The sequence below is a fragment of the Urocitellus parryii genome, chromosome 4, assembly GCF_045843805.1.
Source record: "Urocitellus parryii isolate mUroPar1 chromosome 4, mUroPar1.hap1, whole genome shotgun sequence".
NCBI lineage: Eukaryota > Metazoa > Chordata > Mammalia > Rodentia > Sciuridae > Urocitellus > Urocitellus parryii.
In genome coordinates, this window is record NC_135534.1 from 125908429 (window position 1) to 125916564 (window position 8136).

The 8136-nt window shown below is 35.0% G+C and overlaps 1 pseudogene; it reads left to right on the top strand.

Moving 5' to 3' along the window:
* The first annotated feature begins 7704 nt into the window (after nucleotides 1-7704).
* LOC113193714 (U1 spliceosomal RNA) lies at nucleotides 7705-7856 on the top strand (annotated as a pseudogene).
* The last annotated feature ends 280 nt before the right edge of the window (nucleotides 7857-8136 follow it).

Here is an 8136-nt window from a genome sequence, read left to right on the forward strand (position 1 = left end):
ACTGATCATTGGAGGAAAATTTTCAAGAAACCCAAATGTTTAACCAGGCCTCTTTTGCCTATGCTTAGTGCTATGGAAGTAAGGTGGGACAAAGACCAAAGACAGGAACTGGTGACTTCTGCAACTCTTCCTTAGGGGGGTCATGATGTTGGATCACTTAAAATCTTTGATCTTAAATCTGTGTTTTATTACTTTTCTAAACACTTATATAATAATGTATGTCTTATACATAATAAGAGAAATTAAAATTAAAGCTATGATGAGATGTAATTTCACCTATCAGATTGGCAAAGATCCAAAAGTGTAATAACATGTTGTTTTAGTGATGAGGCAAGAAAACAAACACTTTCATACACTGGCACAAAATGTACCTCCTCTTAGACTCAGTAATTCCACTTCTAACAATATGTACACACAATAAAGTACTTATGAAATGATAAATGTGCAAGAGTGTTCATTGCTGCACTGGAAGAACACAAACATTGGAATTTAAGTTGGGCATGGTGAGACACACTTGTAATCTCAGCAACTTGAAAGGCTGAGGCAGCAGGATGGCAACTTCAAGGCCAGCCTTGGCAATTTAGACAGACCCAGTGTCAAAATTTTAAAAAAAGTAATAAAAATAAAAAGGTCCAGGGATGTCGCTCAGACATTGAATCCAGAGCATACTGGATTCAATCCCCAGTACCATTGAAAGAAAAAAAGAAAAAAAAAGCAATGAAGCTTAAATTTGCATTAATAATGTACTGGTTCGATAATTTACAGAACACACAAAAAAATGAATACTATGCTCTCATCAAAAAGGATAAGCAAGTTACATGTCAACTCTTTATAAAGTGATATGAAACAGTGTCCAAAATATACTGGAAGTAAGTAAAAAAGCAAGGCAGACTGTTGTTTTTTGATTCTTATATTTGTGTATATATGTAATAACTCTGTAAATGCAATAAAATAACTGGTAGTAATGATTTAGGGAAGTATGTGCCTGTATAAGTGAAGGTTTTCTGAAATCATGTATTTTAACCCTTTTGCATTATATACTATATTTATATTATGCTTTAAAATAAATTTAAATTGTTTTGAATAAACTAGAAAACCAAAAAGAATGTATTAAGTACTTTGGTAATTAAGCATATGTCTATATGAAACAAGGTCATATGACATAAAACTACCTCCCAGAAAGCCCCCTAAGTCTAAAGAACAAAATAACAGCATGCTTTATCCAGATGTGCACTCAACAAATGTGTCTGGGTAGGATAACTAAATTGCAAGAGTGATTATATCAACATAAATAGTTAACCATTAGGGGAAATATGTACCAAAGAGACCAACTTTTGGATTCAAACAGCAAGTCCAGCTTTATTTGTTAATGGACAAAACAGAAATATGAAATATGGAAGCTTTAAATGAAGAAGTTATACATGAAAAAAAAATCAGTAAGTACAGAGGGTCCCATATAACTCCATCCTCCTCCTTCCTGTCCCATGGTTATTTATATCTTGTATCATATTAGTATGGTGGATTTGTTTCAATTAAATAACAAATACTGATACACTACTATGAACTAAATTCCATCACTTACATTAGGTTAACTCTTTGGAGAAACACATAATGTCATATATACACCATTGGCATATCTTATAGAATACTTTCATTGCCCTAAAACTTCCTGAAAGCATTACTTTTTGAACCTAGAAGAGACCTTAAGTACAACTTTCCATTTATAACTTCATCTTCCAGATACACACAGTGGGAGCTCAATTAATTTCTGTTGGATTCAGTTGAATCAAATTCAGTAAAAAATGAGCAGGTACTTATTAAAACATATAAAAGAAGACTGAATCCATCAGTTATGATAAAGTACTGGGATACACATTTTGTTAATAAGAATTGAATGTTTTATTATCTTTATCAATCAACAAAGTCATATATTATTCCCCAAACATTTTCTAACTATAATTTTCAGCAATCAATATGAAAACAATTCCAATGTATTCCTGCCAAATCATTTGAGAAGTATTAATTAGACACAAATTTTGGACCAGTTTGTTGATAGATTTTTTTAAGCCTATTGTCTTACCTGACTTAAAGTATCTGATAACTTCTCTTGCAAATTGTTATTTTTATTTAAAAAAAAAGTTTATCCAGGTGTGCGAAACAGTCACAAAAAAAAGTTTCATCTTAATTTCAGCAGCCAGAAATATGGCTAGAAATACAGCTCACAAAGGCTTTGAAATATTCTACAATGCCAATTGTAGAATTGGCCCCAGTTCTTTAAGAACTTGGGGGTAATGTTCATAAGGGGCTAGCTTGGAAAATCTTTTCTTGGTGGAAAACTAAACTGCTAACTGCAAACCACTGAGAGTGGAAGCATGTGGTGTCTCAAATGTTCTATAGTGAACCCTGCTGTTAGCTTAAATATCCATTTCATTAAGATCTCTTTTTCTGAAAATATGAAAGCCAAGTTTCCTGAGAATTGGAGCTCCCACTGATTCTGTGGGGATTTCCTCATGTTATAAGATGTTGAAACACCGCCAGGATCTTGATCTCCTGAATCCCACAGCAATGGTGTGGCAGTGTGTTTTCTGCCCCTTGGAGAACAAGAGACTGATGGTGTTAAACAGCTGTTCTGTCTGTACTCATGTGCCTGGCAGTGAAAGCGAGATTTTGCTGTCATTTTACTGGAATGACTAATGATATTCTCCAAAGAATTAAAACTTCCTTACATTTTTCTTAATCATCACACAGTGTTGGATCCTTAAGTTTCTATACCTAACAACACATTTACCTCTACAACCAGAGAAAATGACGAGTGTCCATTTCTTTTGGTTGACAGCACGTCCCTGGTCACTTGTAAAGAGCCCCGCATGCTGTCTTGAAAATAGCCTTGGTTCCCCTTAGGGAGAATTCTCTCTCTTACTAAGGTACATGAGCACACCACTCATGCCAAACAATGTCCCAGAACTTTTGCTATTACTTCTGGTGAAAAAGTAACTATTTTATTGGGACTGCCAGAAGGTTCACTGTGTCTCTATCACTATTTACTGTGGTTGTTGTTGTTAGAAAGATTATTGGAAAGATTCTCAAGAGTGGGCTGAACCAAACGTAAATGCTTTTCACAGTTTTTTTTTTTTTAATTTTATTGGTGCAATATAATTATACATAATAGTGGATACATTTCACATTTGAAAGGCATTACTAAATTACCTTCCAAAAAATGATTTACCAGTTCACAAGTCTATTAGTGGTGTTTGAAGGTATCCTAGTGAGAACTAATTGTCATAGTGCATTCAAATTTTAGACCACCAATGAGTGTTTAAGTGCTCTCTCATGGTTTTTTACTTTCAATTATTTGTTGACAATTTGGATTTATGCTTCTGTGAATTCTCTATTTATATCTTTTCCCCATCTTCTCTGTCTGTCATTCTCCCATAACTTTGTAAAAGCTCTTTGTTTACCAAAAAATGTAGTTTTTGTCATGTGCTCTCTTAGTGGGCTGCTATAACAGAAGACTATAAACTGGGTAGCTTAATCTAAAACATTTATTTCTAATAGTTCTGGAGGCTGGAAATCCCAAAGTACAGGTCTGGATGAAGACTGTCTTTCTGGTTCATAGATGACTGCCTTTTTGCTGTATTCTCACATAGTGGAGATTCTTCTGGTCTTTCCCTCTTCTTAAGGACACTAATGAAATCATGGGGACTCTAACTTGCTATCGTTTAGATCTGGAATATATACCCTAGAGGCCCAGATACTAAAGGCTGAGTCCCCATTTTGGCATTATTAGGAAGTGGTAGAACCCCTCAGAAGTCAAGCCTGGTAGGAGGTCTCTGGGTCACTGGGCGTTTGCTCTTCAAGGGAATTGTAGGAACCCAGCACCCTCCCTTTCACTCACCAGCCCTGAGGTGATCACAAAACCAACAGGCTCCTAAGCAATGGGGCCACTTGACGATAGAATGAAACCTCCAAAAAGGTGAGCCAAAATGGGTATTTGTCACAGTAATGAAAGATTAACAGCCCTCAGGACCTCATCTAAAGCCAATTACTTCTCAAAGGCCCCCACCTTCAAATACCATTTCTTTAAAGATTAGGGATTCATCATAAGAATTTTGGGAGGATACAGTCAGCTCAAGCAACTACTTTATAAATATTCCTTCCAGAACTGTGCTTTGTCTATTGTTATCTCTGGTATTTTTTTCTATATGCAATTTCTTAATTTTTAGGTGATCTAACATGTATGTTTTACTCCCCATCTTCTGGCTTTCTAATCTTGATGATGAGTTTACCTCAAGTCTAGGTTATATATTTATAGCCTGGATTTTCTTATTTGATTTTTATTCTTTTACTTTTTATATTTAAATTTTTATCTAGAATATATATATATATATATATATATATATATATATTAAATTTTCTTACTGATTAAACCAAATCCTTTTGCTAAGTTAATATGTAACAAAGGTTATGGTTTAATTGTTCTCTATCAATTTAATTATTAATACTACCTCATGTGTTCTGATACTTCAAATTTTTTAAATTTTTTTTTTTAAAGAGAGAGTGAGAGAGGAGAGAGAGAGAGAGAATTTTTAATATTTATTTATTTTTTTTTTTGGTTCTCGGCGGACACAACATCTTTGTTGGTATGTGGTGCTGAGGATCGAACCTGGGTCGCACGCATGGCAGGCGAGCGCGCTACCGCTTGAGCCACATCCCCAGCCCTTAAATTTTTCTTAAGTATTTTTTTAATTCACTAATTTTTGCCATATGAATTTTATATAATACCATTTTTGTTGGGTTTTAGGATTATATTACATTTATATTATATTTGGGAAAATTAACATTTTATAATATTTATCCATTATACATATTCACATATTTTTAAGGTTTTATAATAACTTTATTTATATGCATCCAAAGTTTTTCTTTTAAGAATTTATTTCCAAATAACTTACACCTTTTTGTCACAACTCTACCAGAAAAATTTTTCCAAATTTTCTTTCTTCATGGTTTTGTCTAGAGTACAGAAAAGTTGTTTTCATATTCTTCTAGTATATAATAAGAGTTGACCAAATTTTCACATTAACTCTAGCAATATTTTATTAAGTACTTCTTGGGTTTTCTAAACAAATAAACTATTTCAGTTAGGGATGAAGTTATGCTGTCCTAACAACAAATAGCTTCAAAATATCAGAGATTAACACAACAGAAATCTAATTTTCGTTCACACAAAAACTGCTATAAGCCCAGGACAGCTGTTCTCCAAGTGTTGAATTTGCATTTGTGCTAGTCAGCTTTCCATTACTATAACAAATAACCCCCCAAATCATTTTAGAATAGGTTTATTTTGGCTCACCGTTTTGGAGCTTCTAGCCCCGACTGACATAATTGCTAGCATGAGGTACAGCAAAACTGCTCACCTAATAGGAAGCAAATGAAAGAAAGAGAAAGGGGCTGGAGTCTCACATTCCCTTCAAGGTCATGCCCTCTCTGACCTAAGGACCACCCAGTAGATCTCACCTCTCACAGGTCTTCCACTTCCCAATAGTACCATCCAGGACTGAGCCTTTAAAACATGAGATCATTAAGGGGTACTCGGTGACATCTTCATGACTAAAGGAGACTTGACTTGTAGGTTTAGTAAGCAGGGAAAGAGAGCACTGAAGAATATTAACACCAGGAGAAAAATACCTTATCTTATAGGTGATGGTTGTCATTTCCAACCAGTGTGTTGGCTGAAACCATTTACATAGGCTTACTCAACTTCAAAGGCAGTGGAGAAGTAGATCCTGCTGTGTGTCAAGAAAAGATAAAGAGAACCAGAAATATTGAAAAGAACTAAAAACATTAGCCGTGTTTACTTAAATAATAGCTACATATTTTATTTTATAATTCATATATATATTATTGCACTTTTTTATATTATTGCCCTTATTAAAACTTCTAAAAAGTTAATAAAGATATTAACTATACTTTTTCTCATTTTAATTCAAAAGGCTCTAGCTTTTGAAATAAATTTTTGCCATTGGTTTCTGATAGCAATATTGATATTATATAATTTTCTATCTATTTCTTGTTTACCTGAAATTTCTTATGGAAAATAATTGCTTATTTTATCATACTTTCCCATTATTATTTGATAAGATCATATATTTTTCTTTTATTAGTGTGGAAGACTACATGGCTACATTTCCTATACTTAGATCTATAGAATAAATTCCTCTTGATGTTAAAGTGCTATTATTTTGAAACACTGGAGGTATCTCAGGATTCAAGTGTCTGCACCCGGACTGGTGGCACTCCAAATGGTCAGGCCAAGTCCATGGTTAATCTGATCATGAGACCCATCTGCACACAAGGCAATTCTGGGCAGTCAGATGCTAACTGACATTACAAATGTATGTGCACATAGAGAGGGAATTGAGATAACATACATTATCCAGGAGCAGCGGGTTAAAAGGGAGACTCTTTTCCATAATCTTTTAGCTAGGGTTCAGAAACATTTCTCTGATTAAAAGGCCAATATACCAAAGGCCCCAGATAAACAGATATAGGATAAATTTGAGTTTTTGTGCACATGAACACGTGTATGAGTCTGCACATGTGTGTATATATCTATTTGTACATGCATATGAGTAGGTGCATGTGTATCTACTTGTGTGCACACATGTGCACACCTGAATGCAGGTGACCTATGCAATGCATGTGATTGCACACATGTATGTGCCCGTGTATATTTGTGTTTAAAAGCACAGGAAATAGAAGGGGTTAAATATCTGGAATTAGTCTTCCAAACTATTACATCTTATAACCATAGTACTGACCTTCAGTGTTTTCCTGAAGAATCACTGCAAATTTTAAAGTGGAGTAGTGACTTGATCAGCCTCATTTACAGCAACATGGAGGATCATTTCAGACTCAACTCCAAAATGCTATCATGAGATGTAAAAATTTCTGAAATATTCCCTGTATGGAAGCTAGGTTGAATTGAGAAAAAAAAATAGGACAATGTAGTAAATTCCTTAAATATCTAAATTTATTCCACATAAAGGCCTTTATTCTCTGGTTATTTCTTCCCTGCCTTAGGCATTTCACATCTCCTTAAATTAATAAAAGACTAGAATTAACAGATGACAGAAAGAGGTTTATTTAATGTTTGCTTGCTAATACTGGACAAAATAAATAGCATCCTTTTTTTCAAAGATAATTCCATCTTTTTCCTTTTGAAAATGAACTTGTTTATGAAATCTGAAAGTTTGGCAATCACTGTCAGGATTATTTAAACAGAAATAGGTCTTTGTGTTTTTCCCCAAAATACACATTCCTTGTTCTCCAGGGAAGAATTCAAGTATAACAAAACTGGAGTGGGCATATGTTGTTGAAAAAGCTCCCAAGTGCTTTGAAGGGGCTTCCCTACTTTGGACTCTGGTTTAGTGGACAAGTTAGGAAACTCCTAGTGTTCAACAATGAGGAAAACTGCTAAAAAATAGGGCAGTTGAGGAGACAGGAAGGCTGGATGTGAGTGGCATATTCTTTGAATTAACAAAGCTCAAGAATATGTAGATAGTTCTGAAGAAAGATAAAAAGTGGAGCTCAGAGAAGTCTCCAGATTTTTGGCTGTGGGAATGACCCAACTTTGGTGTCCATCAGTGAAGTGTCCTTTCACATGGGGTTCCCATTCTTCTACTTTGTTCCCAAGAATTAATAATACTTACCTGGCAAGGGAGATACCACAACCATAAAGGTGGTTTTCACAGGGTGAGGCTTATCCATTGCACTCCAGATATGATTTCCCCAAATGTGGGTAACTCAACTGCATAATTTGTGATAGTGGGGGACTAGACTCATGCTTTCTCCTACTAGGGGTGTGGGGGCGAGTGTCGGGAGACAAAATATGCTCTTCAAAGACATGTCCTCAGTGTCCTACTTCCTTCAACTTCAATAGCCCACTCAACTATGAACTCATCAGTGGATTAATTCATTGATAAGATCAGCACTCTCATGATCCAATCACTTCCCAAAAGCCCCACCTCTGAACATTGTTACAACGGAAAGTCCCCCAAAAGCTCAACAGCTTTTGGGGGACATTCCAGACCCAAACTATAGCACATTCACTCTTAGGGACTCTGCAGCACCTCT